The sequence below is a fragment of the Biomphalaria glabrata genome, chromosome 16, assembly GCF_947242115.1.
Source record: "Biomphalaria glabrata chromosome 16, xgBioGlab47.1, whole genome shotgun sequence".
In the NCBI taxonomy this organism is placed as follows: Eukaryota; Metazoa; Mollusca; class Gastropoda; family Planorbidae; genus Biomphalaria; species Biomphalaria glabrata.
In genome coordinates this window covers 624,693-644,167 of record NC_074726.1, presented here as the reverse complement: position 1 = coordinate 644,167, position 19,475 = coordinate 624,693, and the positions used below count along the sequence as shown (strand labels likewise).

At 35.7% G+C, this 19,475-nt stretch overlaps 1 long non-coding RNA gene across 2 annotated transcripts; it reads left to right on the top strand.

The window, feature by feature from the left end:
- The first annotated feature begins 4,141 nt into the window (after nucleotides 1-4,141).
- Nucleotides 4,142-18,241, top strand: LOC129923405 (uncharacterized). Of its 2 annotated transcripts, XR_008775362.1 has the most exons (11): nucleotides 4,142-4,159; nucleotides 5,392-5,813; nucleotides 6,862-7,011; nucleotides 8,057-8,411; nucleotides 8,777-9,977; nucleotides 11,764-11,955; nucleotides 12,590-12,655; nucleotides 13,285-13,566; nucleotides 14,144-14,253; nucleotides 15,475-15,571; nucleotides 17,963-18,241. It is a non-coding gene; the product is annotated as an uncharacterized LOC129923405 (long non-coding RNA). The 2 variants fall into 2 exon arrangements; XR_008775361.1 differs by lacking the exons at nucleotides 4,142-4,159; nucleotides 5,392-5,813 and adding an exon at nucleotides 6,287-6,657.
- The last annotated feature ends 1,234 nt before the right edge of the window (nucleotides 18,242-19,475 follow it).

The following is a 19,475-nucleotide window of genomic DNA, read 5'->3' as shown; positions in this document are numbered from 1 at the left end:
CAGTACATGAGATGAACTGCGAGTGGTTTCCAAATCAGGGAGCTCTCCATATAGTTTTCTTTCTATTGGAGTGATTTGGGGCCAATGTCTTATGCAGGCCTCTTGGTAGAGAGAGCAGTTTTGGAGGACGTGGTCTGCATTTTCTGGTGATACTCCACATGGGCAGATTTCACTGGTTCCAATTTTGAGCTTCCGGAACATGTGTTGTCGCATTCTGTTGTGTCCGGTCCTGAGTCGAAAGATTAGACGTTGGTCTTGTCGGGATAGCTTATAGTAAGCGTCATCTTTCTTGTGATTTGGATGGGAGTTCGTCCATTTCTCATTTATTTTATCTACAATTAATTTCTTCATTTCTTCTGGATAGAGTGCAGAGTTTACTTGTGAGTTTGTTCTCCCACTCTTGGCGAGTGTGTCAGCCTTCTCATTTCCTGCTAGTTGTATGTGAGCTGGTATCCATTGGATAACAGTTTTTTTGCTTTTGTTGTTGAGCTTTGTAAGTGCTGTTCTGAGGTTTTTAATATGAGGGGAATCAGAGTTTTGCAAGCTTTGGAGGGTTGTTTTCACGTCTGTTAGAAAGACAATCTGACTGTGAGGGGAACTTGGATGATTTGCTAGCATGGTAGCAGCTAGTGCTAGTGCTTCCCTTTCTGCTCTGTGACTGTCAGAGAACTCTCCAGTTGCAATGGATTTTTCTAGTTTTCCTCCATCTGGCCATTCGATAAGTATTCCAGCTCCTCCATTTGTGGTGGCTTTATGGGATGAGCCATCCATGTAAACTCTGATCCACTGATTGCTAGGGTAATTGGTATGTAGAAAACAGTTCACTATTTCCTTGAGCTCTGTTGGTCTGTAATCAGATTTTCTTTTTATGTTTTCAATATGGTCCCTTGTAGTAGGAAGAGGGCTTTCGTCCCAGGGTAGAGATTCATTATAGTGTATTGAGGATTCCAGAGTAATTTTTTCAAGTTGGTGTTTCTTTTTTAGGTTTAGAGATTCCTGTATGAAATTGGTCCTTTTGAGACGTTTTTTTGTGCCAGTTTTGTGGATTTTTGTTCTGAGTGGGTGCCTCTCCAAGGTTTCCAATTTTGTGAATTGGGAAAGGATTTTTATTTCTCTTCTTTCATCCAGAGAGATCAGGGCAGCGGTTTCCTCCATAGCTCTTATGGGTGTTGTTTTTATTGCTCCTGTCATTATCCTTTGACCAATATTTTGAACCTTGTCTATTTTTCTTAGGTTGGTTTGGGCTGCTGAGCCCCATGCTGTGGCACCATACAGGTCTTACATAACTGGTATAGGTCTTTTTCAGGATGTTGTGATTAGCTCCCCAATCTGTGCCAGCTAATTTTTTCAAGAGGTATAGTCTCTAGATGCCTTTACTCTGTGTTTTATCTATTTGGTTTTTCCAGGTTAGTCTCGGGTCATAGGTGACTCCAAGATAAGTAGGGCTGTCATTTTTTTCTAAAGCTTCCAAATCTAATGTTAATTTTATTGTTTGTTGTTTTGTTGACAGTGAGAATATGGTATATGTGGTCTTTTTTGTGTTGATGGACATGCCCCAGTCTTTGGACCAATTATTGAGTTTATCAAGAGCATCTTGTAATCGAAATTTCGATGTTCCTACATATTCTTCTGTGCTAATTATGGCAAGGTCATCTGCATACATGCTGCTTTTAACTTTTCTAGGTAGGTTTTGATTTAGATCGTTTATGAATATTAGGAAAAGTGTTGGGGATAGGACTCCTCCTTGGGGGACGCCATTTTTTATACCCACTGTGTGGCTTCTTTGTCCTTGCATGCAAACTAAGGCTTTTCTATTATTTAGGTATTCCTTTATCCAGTTGTACATTCTTTGGGATATGTGATGCTGGATTAGCTTGAGCAAGAGACCTTGTTCTCAGACTTTGTCAAATGCTTTTTCTAAGTCAACCCACACAATTGTTGTTGGTTTCTTTTCTCGAAAGCCGTCTTCTATTTCTTGTGTGATGAAGGCAATTTGATCTTCTGTTGATCTGCCTTTTCTAAAGCCAGCCTGGGCTTCAGTGAGTAGGTTATTTGACTCAAGGATCCATGTCTGCCACATGAGTGCAGGACTCACCAAGTCCAACTATACAAGAACAGTGGGCTGATAGAATAATACCATCTTCTTCTTATATAATACAGACGTTACTTCAAAAAAGAATATTATTACGTCCTACCCGTAATGCATTTAGTCATGCATATTAACCAATGACTTAAATTCTGCCAAGTCCCTGGTTTTCCTGGCTAGCTCAGGTAACCCATTCCATGCTCTAATAGTACTAGGGAAGAAGGAGTATTTGTACAAATTTGTCCTAGCATATGGGACTAGGAATGTGCTTTTATCTTTGTGTCTTTCAGAGTATTTTATTAAATTTTGTTTTTGTATTTGAAGATTATGGTTCAGTGTTTTATGTATGATTGCTACTTTACTTTTGAGCCTTCTGTCCTGAAGGCTTTCTAAATTTAGTGATTTTACTAAAGGTGTTACTCTAGTCAAATGTGAATATTCGTTTGTTATGAATCTCACTGCTCTATTTTGTGTCTGTTCCAGTTTCTTAATGTTTTCTTGAGTTGAGGGGTCCCAAACGGAAGATGCATATTCTATTATTGGCCTAACCAAGGTTAAATAACATTTTAGTTTTATGTTCTTATTTGATTTATAGAAATTTCTTTTAATAAATCCTAATGCTTTGTTTGATTTTTTTGTAGTTTCATCAATATGTGGATTCCATGATAGTTTTTCATTTATTATAACACCTAGGTATTTTGCGTTTTTAGTCTGTGTTACTGGTTTGCCATGAATAAGATAAGGGAATTAATTTGTTTTAGTTTTTTTGTTACTCTTAACAACTGACATTTTTCTGGGTGGAAAGACATGCTCCAATTTGATTCCCATTTCTGTAATTCATCTAATTCTCTTTGTAAAATATCTGTGTCTTGTGTTGTTTTTATTGTTCTATATATTATGCAATCGTCTGCAAATAATCTGACTTTTGTTCCTGAAGTAATGCGATTTGGTAAATCATTTATGTAAATTAAAAATAGTAGTGGACCCAAGACTGTTCCTTGAGGTACACCTGAGTTTACTGTTATCGGTGTTGATTTAGAGCCATTTATTATTACAGTTTGTTCTCTCCCTATCAGAAAATCTTTAATCCACTGATGCAGTGGACCATTAATGCCGAAATATTTTAATTTTTTAAGCAAACTATGGTGGTGAACTTTGTCAAAAGCCTTAGAAAAATCTAGTAAGATAGCATCTATTTGTTCACTATTATCTTGACTTATTACTATCCAGGGCTGCAGTACATGCTAACCACTGAGTGTGAAGACCTATTAAAAAGAAAAAAAAATTATTTAAAATACCTGTACATATCAAGACATTGGTCTCATATACATGTAAATACCTTTGAATATCAAGATATTAACTATAATATAACAATATTTATTACTTACCTTTGCTAGTGGTTTAAAAGCCATAACATCTTGAACCCAACCATCTAGGAACTGGTTGTAAGCTGCTAAACTCTTGTAAGCCTGTAGACATTTTCAAAAGTAAAAATAGCAATAACATTTTAATAATAGATGTAGAACTCTTGTAATATAAAGAATTGGTTGGACTTCGAAGCATCCTAAAAATATAGAAATTCAAAACCCTAGTTTACACCAAAAATTCAATTGAGACTAGTGAAGTGCTTCAGCCGCAACAGCCAAAAGGTTTGGGCTAAGGTGTAATTAGCTTCAAATCTTAAAGAGCATTGAAAGTTGTAAAAGAAACACAGAACTAGTATCAGATCTAGGACCATTAGATTTATCAACAAGTTAGTAGTCTTGATGAGCCTAGTCCTAAAATAAACTTTAAAAAGTCTTCAGCCCTAGACTTAGATCTAAACTGGATAGTAAAGTTTTCTTTGGTTTAGATGCTAGATCTGATCTATATAATACTAGTATCTAATAATAAGTAACTATTATCTGTAACAATAGTCCAAATATATCTTGTGCAGAGATGTGTTTAATGAGCGCCTAAAGGCAGCTCTGAAAACCTCCCAGATACCCCTCCCCTCCGGTCCACCGATGAGATTGGACCATAGCGCTCTGAGCATGCTATAACTATAAGCATGAAAGTGGTGCTACATAAAAGGTAAATTTATTTATCTTATCAAGTGACCTAGAAGTGAAGACTAGATCTAGCTATATCTATTAGATAAAAATTAAGTTTCATATGCTTAAAATATGCAGCAACAGAGAGATGTAGATTTTAGATGTTATCTAGATTTTCTAGATCTATTCTATAGAGTCTAGATGAGATCTAGAATGATCTACTAAGCCTAAGCATTATGTAGGCTAGACTCTAGATCTAGTCACACTCTAATCTGAGACATCATCCAGATTTTGTATATAATATATCTATGATCTATGTAGCCATAGATCTACATCTAGAATACTAGACCTTGAAGGCTTGAGTAGAGAGTAGATCTCTATCACAATCTATGTAGGCCTACATTATATGTTACAACAATGTTGATCTAGCTCTAGACCAGTGTTTCTCAAACTTTTTTGTCTGCCGGCACAGTAAACAAACTACAAAACTTTCGCGGCACACCATGAAGAGCAACAGATGTTTTATAATAAAAAGAAAAAAAGATTTTGCCTGTTTTTCAGTATTATGTTTAATGTGAATGTTGTGCCTGTTTTTGAGAGCAAATGCAATCTAATCGAGGCTCCAAAGTCGACAAACAAACTCGCATTTCATCGTCTATTGTAAGAAGTCTCTCTCTTTTCTTAGATTTGATTTCAGTCAGTGATGAAAATCCAAACTCACAAAACCATAAAGATGTAAATGGAAGAATTATTTTGATTGCTTTTAAATTGATTACAGGATATAACTTGTTGATTGAAATCCAAAACACATCCAGGCTTTCTCTGAAAACTTGACTTAAGAATTGCATTGTTTTTTAAATCATTGAGCTGCTCTTCTTCTTTAGTTGTAAAATTTGTAGCTTCATTGTTTCCAAATGGAGAGCTGACCCATTTATATTCATTACTTCAAACTGTTGAGAAGTAATGCTGCAATGCTGACTGCAGGTGTTTCAAAGTGTCCAGAATTTCGGGGGTGATTTCTTTATTTGAAGCACATTCATTGTAAGTACGAAAGCAGTCCTTTCATGATTTTACTTTGCCACAAAGACAATCAATTTTAACCAAATGATTTTAGTTTTGAGGATGCAATGATGATGGTTTCTGATGGTCCTTGAAGACTTCAATTCAATGAATTTAATTTGTCAAATAAATCAGAGAGAAATGTCACCTTAACCCACCAAATCTCGTCATGAATAGAAAATCCAAAGTCTTTTTTTTTTTTTTTTTTTTCAGCCTCCAAGAATGAAATCAGCTCAGCCTTGAGTTGGACGACATGCTTTAACACTTTTCCCCTGGAGAGCCAACAAACGTTGGTGTGATACAGGAGACATTAGTAGTCTGAATCCATTGCTTCACAAAGCTCTGAGGAAAGTCAGAATGCAAGCGGTCGAGATTTGAGGAAGTTTACAACTTCAATCACTTGATCCAGAACAGACATCAAATATTTGAAGGCAAGAGCTTCTCTGTGGATCATGCAGTGAACAACTAATACATTTGGATTTTCTTGACGCACAAGAGTGAAGAATCCCTTTCTATTTCCCTGCATGGTAGGACAGCCATCGGTGCAAATGCTGACACAGTTTGTCTTCACTGTACTTTGAATAGCAAAATGTTTTTGTTCACCACTTAAAAATCTTCGCCTTTGGTCGTAGTTGGTAAGTCTTTTCAAAATAAGAATTTGTTGACACATTTTTCATCCTTTATGAACTGAATAAAAGCTAACAACTGGGCTTTGCACTAATGTCAGTGGATTCATCCACTTCAATGGGTCCCAGCACACTTTCAAATAGAGGAGAAGAAAAATCTGACACTGCCAAAATGGAAGAATAACTAAGCAGTCTTAAATTCCATGGGAGGTGCAGTGGCTAAGTGGTAAAGCACTTGGCTACTGAACCAGGGTGCATGGTTTGAATCCTGCTGAAGACTGGGGTTTTTAATTTTGGGATCTTTGGGCACCTCTTGAATCCACCCAGCTCTAATGGGTACCTGAAATTAGTTAGGGAAAAGTAAAGGTGGTTGGACACATAACCATAGGCCACAGAAACAGATGACCTTTACATCATCTGCCCTATAGACCACAAGGTCTGAAAGTGGTATTTTACTTTTTCTTTTCTTAAATTCCACTATATCTGGAAGAGAAAAAGAAAAAAAAAAGAGTAGTATAAACCAAAACCAAAACAGTTGTCACTCAAACATCAGGATTAAGGATGCATGTTACATTCTATCAGGACACAGTCAATGAATTATTTTTCACCTTTGAACAGGGCACAACATAATGAGGCAACACTTATTCTGGATGTTGAAACTAGTGAAAAGAACACGTGGCCTTGTTTTATCATGAGGCCCATACAAAATACTGGCCCCCAACAGTCCTTTAGCATAAAGATTGTATGGAAAGCTGCCTGATCTGAAAAGAATGGAGTTCATCTTCGATAAATATATATATATCTGAACCCTACAATTTATAATGAGAACACAGAGAAAAAAAAAACACAAACAGTATGTAATATTTAAGTTAAACTTTTGTCACACAGTCTCATATTTGTTTATATTGACTTTAATATTCACATTTATTCAAATAAAATAGCTGTATATTTTATACATATAAGGTTATAATTATTCCTTTGGCTCACATTGAATTAAAATCATACATTGTAATAATTTGTGTGTCTACATCCTCTTATTGTTTATTTGTGTTTTCAGGTGGCGATTTTATTGTTTACCATGGAGTTGTCTACTTTTCAAATTTTACTGACCAAGTTTTGTACAATGACTGATCCATCTGCAGTTTCCGAACCAGTAACTGATATCTCAAAAAAATATTGCTATACTGATGGTGTCTGGTCACCTCAGGTAATCTTTCTCTTTTTCTTTTAATATGTAAAGAAAATTATATGTATGTATTTTTTTATTTAGAAATGGATACTGTTTGTCTAAGGTGGATACTGTTTGTCTAGAGTGGATACTGTTTGTCTAAGGTTGATGTGTTTGACCATGGTGGATAAAACAGAGCATGATCTTTGCAGAAGCTGTAGAACATTTTTCCACCATAGAATCCATACATTGAAATGAAAATGTTCAGATTTTATCCATGATCACCTGTCTGAAGATTAGGAACTAGATATAGGTCTTGAAGTATTACACTTAATGATCTATTTAAACAAATAAAAAGAACTCTACTGTTTAACCACAAATATTAATAAAATTTGGAAAGACCTTCACATAATCCTTGTTAATTTTTTATTACCTTTTCAATATGTTTAATTTGTTGATTTTTTCTTGAAAAATGTGTAGTTTTGGGTACTGGATAGACAACACTTATACCCACACTCTCATTATAAAGTAATTAGTTTCTACTTTTGGACATTATGACAAATAATATAATCCATTGGCTTTGTGGAGGTATCAAAATGCTCTATAAAAAGGAACTTGATTCAAGAAACACAAGGGAAAAGAGAAATCTATTATACATAAGTAAGAAGTAATGGGATGGAGTATGCACAGTGGATATTAATTTTTAAAAAAGTATTACAAAAAGTAAAGTTTACCTTTCAGACCTTGCGATCTATGGAGCAAATGATGTCAAGGGAATGTTTCTATGGCCAGTGGTTAATGAGCAGGTCCTCATGTGTCCAGCACAATAACTAACCACCTTAATTTTCCCCACCTAAAGTCAGTTACCCATTAGAGTTGGGGGACTGAGGGGCACCCTAAAAATTCAAAATCCCAATCTTCATTGAGGTTCAAACCCTGGACCCCATTGTTTTCCTATGAGGTACACAAATCATTTAGCCGACAAAAAATCAAAATATTGATATAGAAGCGAAATGAAAAATGACTGAGCTTTTGCCCATGACTTGAAATGCTAATATCTATGTATACTTCTTTATGTTGGCAGATGATCAACATGATTTGTTCATTGAAAGACACTTGAAGGTGTAAGTTGTAAAAGGTTTTGAAAGACTTGCCAAAGCAAGGCATTCTTGACAGGGATAAACATTGGGAGCAGCTCTAGCTGACTCAGCTCAGAGGATGACATCACAGATAATTGACATCTTTCTGTTAACAATGCATGGATTATCTTATCTTCTTCATTCTAGGGGAATTATGCATTGAGTGAAGACATCTTGCTGTAGAAGAGAAGAACAATTCAGATAGTTCACATGATTTACAATATGGCTTTGATTGTCTTATGTTAATGGCTGGTAAAGAACTGAAACATGTAGGCTGGAGATCACTTGATAGAAATCAAGGTAGGACTGCACTTTTGCACAGAGTAAAGTTGAAGCATGTAGTTACCAAGTGTAAAATAATATTCAAATTGCTATTAGCTAAACTAGTGAAACCTGTAATTTAACATACATTAACATTCTTTTCTTATTTGAAGTCTACTGTTAAATTTCAATTATAACATTAACCCTATCAAGTAATTTACAGGTCATGTTTCTGTCTATCAAGCTATTTACTTCTCATATTTCTATGTATTCTTCCATAAATTTCTATGAATGAATTCACCCTTGAGTGGTATATTTTTGTCTGTATTTGCAAATACATATTTGTGTTGCTTTTTGTATTTCTGACTTGCAACTTCTGAATTGAATCTCCTTTCTTTACACAGAAATCTCTGATCTACATTGTATGAGAAAATCATGAAGTGGTTGTTGTCATTGATCCAGAAACTAAATTGCAATCTGTCTTGATAAATATATCATACAGATTTGATGGTGGCCTATTCAACCCGAGGCGGCTTAAAGCAAAAACAAAAACAAATGCAGCAGTAATCAGAGACTTGCTATTTGCTGACCACTGTGCCCTAAATGCCTGCTCTGAAAACAATCTGCAGATCATCGTCAGTGACTTCTCAAGAGCATGCTCAGACTTTGGCCTTACCATCAATACGAACAAGACTGAAGTCTTATATCTACCTGCTCCTGAGAAAGCCTACTCGGATCCAAGCATTACTATAAATGGACAGGATATAAATGCAGTGGACAAATTCACATATCTTGGCAGCACACTCTCCAGAAATGGAAAAATCGATAGTGAAATCGACCTGCGTATCGCCAAGGCCAGTGCATCCTACGGCAGACTGTCTACAAATGTCTGGAACAGACGTGGTATCACCACAAACACCAAGCTAGGGGTCTATAGAGCCGTCATCCTCCCTACATTGCTATATGCCTCAGAAACATGGACAGTGTACAGTAAACATGCAAAGAAACTAAACCACTTCCACATGACATGTCTGAGAAAAATACTAAATGTCAAATAGCAAGACAAAATACCAGATACAGAAGTCCTTCGAAGAGCGTGTCTGCAAAGCATCCACACAATCCTGATGCAGTCCCAGCTGCGATGGGCAGGTCACATCTACAGAATGGAAGACCACCACATCCCTAAACGACTCCTGTATGGCCAACTAAGCGAAGGAAAGCGCTCGCAAGGTGGTCAAAGAAAGCGCTTCAGGGACACCCTCAAAGCTTCTCTGAAGGCGTTCAGCATAGACCCAGGCACCTGGGAGACAGAGGCACATGACAGAGCATCATGGCGTCGCGCTGTGAAAACTGGCGCACAGGTTGCTGGGGAAAAAAGAACAACGCTGGCAGAAGAAAAACGCCAGAAAAGAAAAGCAAGGCCCACGACACTAGCTCCAGCTGGAATAACCTGCCCAGTGTGCGGCCGAACATTCCGGGCTCACATAGGTCTCACCAGCCACATGAGGAGGCATAAAACCCCAGTGCAAAGCCCTCAGCCCCCTGGATGACAAAGTGGTCATCATCGAACCACGATGGACGAACTATAAGTTGCAATCTGTCTTGGTAAGCAGTATTGAAGTTAGGGTGATAGCTTTCTTGGTCACAATAATTTAATTTGAAAATTAAAGTAATTTTTTTTGCTTTAGTAGACAGATTTATAATCGTTAAACATTGTTTTAAATGTCTAAAAGATTAATTAAAACTTGTAAAACTGTTGTGAAATTATTTTCACTGTTATCAGTATTTTTTATTCCTAGATTTATCACTGCTTTTAGTTTCCTATATAATCGTTGTGTTACTATTCAAATGTTGTGTAAACATAATTCTTATTACTATTATGCTTTACAAAAAAAGTGAATTATGTTCTTAAAGGCTCACTAAATAGTTTTATTCAACACTTCATACAGTTGGAGAATTTAGGGGAACACTTAGCTTATTTTTTTAGGATGGATTATTTCCTTTTATTTAAATTAAACTATAAAACTAATAAACCATATTCATATTTAATACTTATTTTCAAATATATATCTAGACCTTCATAAAATGAATACAAAAACATGTGAAAAAATTAGGTTGATTAACTTTGATGAAATTGTATACTTGATGATCATATTTTTGTCAATATCAGGAATGATATTGGTCAAATGAATTGTAAAATGTGTTGTGGACTCAAGCCTGTTTTTAGACTTTGACTTTGTTACAACATAATCAGAAAATCCTGCTGCACTTAAATAGACTGTAGGAAACTGAAGTAATGATAGCTTGTATAACTTGTTTGAAATGTTATGGATTCAGAAAAAACTTGACCAGAGATCATTTAATGGATGATCTGTCAGAAACTAGATCAGTTCAAAGTCCATTGTGATGTAAGGAAAGAATTTCCCTTATGGAGAAGGACTAATAAAATCAAATTGTTTTGTTTTCTGTTTTACTTAATAATTAATTCATGTACTAGTTAATTATTCCAGTAGTTTGTGGAACACCTAGTCAGGCTTTCTGTGGGAAAACAGTTTGGGAAACATTGACATACTATATGAAGCAGATAGTGACTCAAATTATCATATTGACAGCATTTTAACTTTATTTCTGTACAGTTGTAATAGAGTTTTAGAAAAGAACTTTGATACATGGCTCTAGCTTTAGCCATGCATTAATGAGTTTAAGTAGTTTTTTATTTTAGTTGTAGGCAGGGAGTTGATTGGTTGATGTCTCAATATACATGATCATTTATTATGGTCCGGCACTTACGCTGGGTAGGGCATGTATCCCATATGGAAGATGAACGTATGCCAAAGGCAGTCTTTTTTGGTAAGCTAAAAGGTGGTTGACGTAACAGAAGCGCCCCACAGAAACATTTCAAAGACCAACTTAGGCATCAGCTTTCCTTGGCTGACATAGAAGAGAGCACCTGGTTGCATGTGGCCTCAGAAGGATACAGCTGGAGGTCACTCACGAAGGCCGCAGGATGCACATTTGAGACCAAAAAAAAATCCGCTGCCGAGGACAAATGCAGACGGCGAAAAGAAAATCTGAATTAACCACCTGCGAACAATGGTTATGCTTGCCCTGGATGTGGCAAAATATGTAGGTCACTGCTGGGGCTGCGCAGCCATGGGAAATACTGCACTCCTCACTAATCTTTAGACTCCAAGACAAGCCTTATACAGGATCATTGTTAAGCTCACTATCAGTTCATTATTTAGAATTTTCTTTAAAAAAAAGCATTAAAAAAAGTTCCCCTTTCAGACCTTATTGTCTATAATAATATAATATTAATAATACATGCTTTGTCCAATACAAGAAAAAATAAATATTAATTGTTTTTTATATTTTCTTTATTTACTGTCAGATGTTTAGTCACTTTGGGAGCAGTGATCTTGAGATTTCGATGCTAGATACTCTCAGATTTGAAAGCCGGTATCTTGGATATTTTCTTAGCTCCTCTAGATCAAGATGGCAAAGAACTTTATAAGGATAGGTCTCCCATCCATCACACAACATTCAAGCACCAATGGGTTTCTTTCAAGGAAGTGAAGATAAGGTTTGAATCAGATTTATCTTTTTACTATCTCTGGCATTTTTTTTATTCGTCTCATGCTAAAAAGTGATATTTTTTTTTGCAAATTAGAGGACAGAAGGTAATATCAACACTGGCACTGGTGTAGATGAGAGTAGCTGGCAACTGATGCTTTCTGAAAGAGACAATTAAGCTCTCAAGAAGGCAGTGGAACACACATTTAAGGCCAAAATAAAACCTGTTTTGAAAGACAGGTGAAAATTCAAAAGAAAACAATTGGATCCTTGAAGGACAACAGCTTTGTCTGCATCAGATGATGAAAAATATGCATGGAGAAAGAGGGTTTGCATAATATTAATGTGTAAAAACAAATGTCACAGATGACAATCTCAGCTCTGCATGGCCTATACAAATGTCTTCCACACATTAGGCTGATTGTTGACAAAGGGCAAAAGATTAGCAGCAAAATCTCAAGTGTGATAATTGAAAAATAGAGTTAGACTTGACTCAAAACATTTTGAAAGGACTTGTAATGACAATATCAATGCAATTTCTGATTAAAACAGAAGGAAAGGCTGGATGAAGACTTTTATGTAAATTTCATTGACTTTCTAGAATTTGAGTTCAATCTATTTAACTATGTTTATTTTGTGCATAGGTTGTTCCCCTAAACCAAGCTGAGATGAGGCAGTTAAAGCAAAAGGACTGCAATGTTTGTTTCTAGGTAATGTTTTATAGACATAACATTTACCATCCTTTTTATTTATGAAAGCAGTAAAAAAGTTTTTTTCTTTTCTGGAGAGGGGGGGGGGGGTGTTTGTGTAAACTGTTTGTGGTAAAAAAAAAAAAAATAAAGTTGCCCTTTCCGATCTTGTAGTCTATAGGTCAGATGATGTAAAGGTTATCTGATTCTGTGGCCTACGGCTAACGAGGGTGTCATGTGGCCAACAAAATGACAAACCACTTTACTTTTTCCCTAACTAATGTCAGGTACCCAATAGAGTTGGGTCTTTACCAGGATTTGAGCCATGGACCCTGGTTCAGAAGCTAAGCGCCTTACTACTCAGCCACCGCACCTCCCTGTTTGTGGTAATCAGGGTTTGAGTTTTGAGTTTAGGCACATGGGCACAATTTAGGCCATGTCGTTCCCAGGCTGTTTTATCTTGATAGGCTATAAATATAAGTGTCAAATATTTTTAAATGTGTATAAGATGCATGTCCAGATAAAGGTGCTACAACTGACCAAATTAAAAAAAAATTCATATGTAAAGATAAACTAAATCATGACTAGTGATGTGCCTTTAGAACTGTTTCATGGGAGAAAAACATCTAAAATCATTTTTTTTTCTGCAGGATCAGACACAAGAGAATTCCACAACATATGTATCAGAAGATCAAAATCAGAAACTGAAATCTGCCCATTTGGAGTGTCACCAGAGAATGCTGACCATCTCCTCCAAAACTGCTCTCTTTACCAAGAGGCTGTACATGACACTGGCCCCAAAACACCCCAATAGAAAGAAAACTATATGGAGAGTTCCCTGATTTGGAAACCACTGCGAAAATAATCTCATATACTGGTCCAGTCATCTGAATGCTCCAATAAAAAAATGAGAAGGAAGAAGAAAGAAGATTGTATGTACCATTTTTGTTTGTTTGAGGATGGGGAGAAAAGTGTTCTTAGAATTCAAACACCAAAAGTATGTGTCTTTATGAATTCAATGTAATTGATACTAGGCTTTTTGGGCTGAAAATAAAATGCAGGAAATTTTATTGGAAGTGCAGAAAAAAAAAAGAGTTTTTAGCCAAAATAAACACTGTATAGCCTGAGAACAAATCAGGTGGAAGAACCAAGGGTAATGCTAGTATACTATAGAAGTAGAATCTTTTTTTATGCTTGCAACTTCATTGATGCATAAGTGTCACAAACTGCTTGTTAATGTGATATGAAACATAATTTTTTTTTTTTTGGTACACATATAATCACTCTAAAAAAATTATTTCTAAGATAGATAACTGTCTCTAGTAACCTGCTAGTGGACCATGATGAACCTTTTTCTATCTTGCTTTGTATGATATAAACTTTCCTAGTTTTGACTTTAAATTGTCATTCTAGTCGTGTCAGTTATGCTTATAGGCTGTTAGACAAAAATAGTGAAAACAAGAGTACATAACATTTTCTAAAGAAATTTTAAATATTTTGCATTTTTAGGGAAGCAACATGGCTATCAAAAAGCAGAGACGATACAAACCTCATTAGATGGAGAGTTTTATTTTGTTGGTAAAGTCCTTGGTTTTGAGCCAGCAGAGAAACATAGAAAGGTAATTTGTCAACATTTCAGATTTATCACTAAGAGAAAAGCAGAAAAGCTTTGATGGGCAGCATCTCTGTTGACCCAGTGATCCATCAAACTTATGGAACAAGTGATGGTGAAGATGTTCATTACAGTGCTTATGTCTGGCAACACTGAATGACTTACATTTTTAGTTCATGCTTTTCAAAATGTGGTGATGAAAGCTGAATTGAAGCCTTCATCTCTGGCCAGTAGTTTATTATTGCTGGTATTATTATTGCTTTTGATTAGCACAACTTCCATGCTCCTATAGCAAGCACAGTGCATTCTGGTTCAATAACTTTTGTTGACATATTGGGGGGGGGGGGGGGGGGGGGAGGATATTGGTGAGTCCTTCCTTTAGGCTCTCAGCAAGCACAACGTGGAATCAAATCCAAAAATACCTAGTCTACAATGTGATTTCAATTGAAGCTCTCCTCACATACATAATCAAGCAGTTTATAGCTTAGCATTTATAAATTGTATAATGTGTTATGTTTATATGTGTGATTTTTTTTATGATTTAAAGAAAGAAACTTAAGGATTTTAATTTTTATTCTTTTTGAAATATGTAAGGAATGTTAGTGTATTGTTGGCAATATTGTTGGTGTAAAAATGTATTTTCACTTGGTAGCCAAGAATGCTTATAACTGATATATAATTAATAATAACAATTAATAATAATAATTAACAATAATTTAATACACAAAATGTCCAAAGACACACAATTGTATTAAAAATGTCTGATATTTATGTTGCCAACAATTGCTTTATTGTTTCAATGTTATAGACATTGGAACCTCAGCATTAGGGTCAAATGGTCAGTGCCCCACCAATATTTTTTTTAGATTTATCAATTGGCTATGAACTAAACTACATTAATTGGAAGCATTAGCTTTCTAAAAAGTAAAATAAAGTCTATTGGCAGATGATGAAAAGGTCTGTTTCTGTGGCCCATGGTTAACAAGGTTGTCATGTCGCCAGCACAATGACCAACTGGCTTTTCTTTTTCTCTAACTTATATTAGCTACCCATTAGAGCTGGGTGGACTCCAAGGTATGCTAAAGATCCCGAAATTAAAATACCTGTCTTCAGATAATTAAATGTTTAGTTTTTCTTTATGTTACTACAACTTTTTATTTGTTATAACTTTTTTTTCATTGAATATTAACATTTCATGAATTATTACATAACACTTATCATTTTGCAGGGCCGTACACATATATGTAAAATACATGCTAGATCTATGAGTGTAGAGAAAGATATTCGTTATGAGCTGCTGGCTAGATTATGCCCAAACAGTACAGGTATGTATTCACATTATTATGTTTATATTTATGGGGTAATTAACAATGTTAAAAGAAGTGGGATGTGTAGCTGTTTTGGATAAATTCTCTTGGCTCCCTATCAATGGGGCTTGAGCTCAAATCTTACTTGAGCTTAGTTGTGTTTGCTGAGCCTCTAAATGCAGTACAGAAACCTTTTTACTCCAAGTTTCCACTAAAAGAGATTAGACCATGAGCATGTTATAAGCATGAAAGATGCGCTCTATAAAAAAAGTAATTAGAAAAATAAAGAAATACCTTGTAGTGAATGGAAAGAGCAAGGATATTTATTTGGTAAAAAATGAAATGACTCCAGATTAATACATTAAAATCCTAAATAAGAACCCTTAAAATGCAAAGTAGTGAAACTTTATTGAAAACTTATAATCAGCCACTACATAAAACATTCACTAACCCTAACCATATGACAATCAATGACTACAAAACATTTATGGCTGCCTTTTAGCCTTTTAAGCCAACAATCAGTTGCCTGATTGCAACTTGCTTAGAACATAAGACTCCATAAAGTTATTAGAGCTATTGAAACTATTTTACCAAGCTGGGTTCAAAGAAGTACTCATATTTAGTGTTGAGATATTACAGTGAGACTTTCCTAATCCTATTTGATGTTGAGATGAGACTTTGCTAGTCATATTTGGTGTTGAGACATTACATTGCGATTTTCCTAGTCATACTTTGATGTTTAGACTTGACTACTTTCTCTTTCTTCCATTCAAGTGTATACTTTCACTCAGCAATCTAATACTTGATACTCTTTCTATTATTGACAAATTCATGTATGAATACAAGCTATTTGATAGCAATTACTTCATTTTAAGGTACATTAGCTTTAAAAACTGTGTATTCATCATAATGTAGTTACCACAATGATAGTTATTGTTTACAAATTTAATTCTCTCACAAACTATGTTCTTTCCTCTCAACAAACACTCTTAATGTTAATCTTCTCATCTACTCTTGATAATGGTATTCAGAAGTACACCTAGATTTCCATTTGAATCAACTTACATTAAAAGAGAAATTCTTCTTCTTCTTCTTCATGCTCATTGTTATGTTGGAGTGTTCATATGACTAGACCAATACACGAGATGAACTCTGCGCAGTGGTTTCCAAATCAGGGAGCTCTCCATATAGTTTTCTTTCTATTGGGGTGATTTGGGGCCAATGTCTTATGCGGGCCTCTTGGTAAAGAGAGCAGTTTTGGAGGACGTGGTCAGCATTCTCTGGAGATACTCCACATGGGCAGATTTCACTGGTTCCAATTTTGAGCTTGCGGTACATGTGTTGTTGCATTCTGTTGTGTCTGGTCCTGAGTTGAAAGATTAGACGTTGGTCTTGTCGGGATAGCTTATAGTAAGCGTCATCTTTCTTGTGATTTGGATGAGAGCTCGTCCATTTCTCATTTATTTTATTTACAATTAATTTCTTCTGTTTATTCTTCAAAGTTTATTTGTGAGTTGGTTCTCCCACTCTTGGCAAGTGTGTCAGCCTTCTCATTTCCTTCTAGTTGTATATGAGCTGGTATCCATTGAATAACAGTTTTTTTGCTGTTGTTGTTTAGCTTTGTAAGTGCTGTTCTGAGGTGTTTAATATAAGAAGAATCAGTTTTGCAAGCTTTGGAGGGTTGTTTTCGCATTCGCTTTATGGGATGAGCCATCCATGTAAACTCTGATCCACTGATTGCTAGGGTAATTGGTATGTAGAAAACAGTTCACTATTTCCTTGAGCTCTGTTGGTCTGTTATCAGATTTTCTTTTTATGTTTTCAATATGGTCCCTTATAGTAGGAAGAGGGCTTTCGTCCCAGGGTGGAGATTCATTATAGTTTATCGAGGATTCCAGAGTAATTTTTTCAAGTTGGTGTTTCTTTTTTAGGTTTAGAGATTCCTGTATGAAATTGGTCCTTTTGAGACGGTTTTTTGTGCCAGTTTTGTGGATTTTTGTTCTGAATGGGTGCCTCTCCAAGGTTTCCAATTTAGTGAATTGGGAAAGGATTTTTCTCTTCTTTCATCCAGAGAGATCAGGCGCAGCGGTTTCCTCCATAGCTCTTATGGGTGTTGTTTTGATTGCTCCTGTCATTATCCTTAGACCATTAAACCTTGTCTATTTTTCTTAGGTTGGTTTGGGCTGCTGAGCCCCATGCTGTGGTTATAAGAGAAATAATTCTGAATAGTATTTATTTAGAATCTTGTCATACTGATTATTTTGATAGTGACTCCATAGTGTCTGTGTTTTTATGCTTTTTTCCTAAGTTTTGAATTAATCATTTGTTTGTTAATGCATTGGTTAAAAAAGCAAAAGAGGACTATTGTTTTTTTTTTATTTTTACTTTTTTATTTGCTTTTATCAACAGGAGCGGAAATTCGTAGTGTTGGCACAGAAGCTGGAATGTTTGCTATCAGGGTTCATAGGAAGATGGCTACAGAGAAATATTTTCTGGAAGCAGTAAATAAAGTCATCAAAGCCTACGCCAAATCTAGTGCAACTCCTTGCTACATGACAATGAAATCAATAGTAGCTTGATAGAAAAGGCTACTAGAGAATTAGTACAGAACTTGTGTTTACTCACTGATATGATTTTTAACTTAAGTGAATCATTGTTTGTATTTATGATGTTTTATTTCAACTTATTAAATCATGGTATTTTTTCTTATTAAATATGTTGTCAGTGTGGTTTTTACTTTTGTCAGTAATTTGTTACAGCTGGATGTTCCTTTGGAATTTAAGATTACTGCATCCCAAACCTCCTGCAGGATAGCTGGGAATGAGTATGGGCATTTCATCTAGTAGGGTAGCTAATAGAAACTGAACATGAATGAACTAGATCAGTGTGCTTGATACTCAGAGCATTAAAAAGCAATGCATGAACAGTACCCAGATGTGTCTAAATATCAATTGATAAAGACACTAGAAAGTATTATGAAAATAATTCTTAAAAAATCAAGTTTACAGAAATAATGTTTTGGGTAAATAGGTTGGCATGTCTTGAGCTTATTTTAAACCATAAAAAATTATTTTTTTAAAATTTAGACAATTAGGTTTCAAACCAAATTATTTTCATTCAAGTTTGTAAAATTAGGCTTCTAATTACTACTTGCAGTACACAACAATGGCTGCATTGCATTTATAAGTACTTGCTTAAATAAATAAGATTTGAGCATATCTTGTGTAACAGTTAACAGTTATTTGAAAATGTAATAATGCTGAAAAACGTGCTGCAAACAGTAACAGAGGATCTAGACATTTAAATATTTATGCTAAATAAATTTTAACTTTGGGATAATGTGGGTGAGAGGTTAAGTGCTTGTCTTCCAAACTGAGGGGATGTAAGGGTTCAAATCTTGCTGAAGAATGGGATCTTTGATTCTTATGATGCCTGAGCCCCTCCTACCTGAAGCTTACTGATTAAGGCGCCAGTTACTTGCCTTTGCCCCTTCTGTTAGTGAGAACAGTTCAGCCGAACTCAATATCTGAGCCACACATGAAGGCCATGAGTTGGACTGGTTGTCAGAGGCTATTCGAGACGCATACAATTTGGAAGCATTTTATAGGTAGTGGAGTGCTTACATCCATTACCACTTCCGGCAATGACAACCTTGCTTGCTACCCACCTAAAAGAAGGAAAACTCTGAATTCAAACCTCTGTTGCTTTGCAGCTATACCCAATCATGGGAAAGGCTTCGGGAGTCAACCCTGAGGAAAAATCAGGAGCTGGCAACCCAAAGGCAGTTTGCAGCACTCAGTGCTAAACTCTGGCAGAACCTGCGACGCCGCAAACCCCAAACTGTATCAGCACTGCCGTTCCTTTGGATACATCAGCTGCATGGAGAGGGGGGAACTGATGTGTGGGCAACATCGTTTTGACC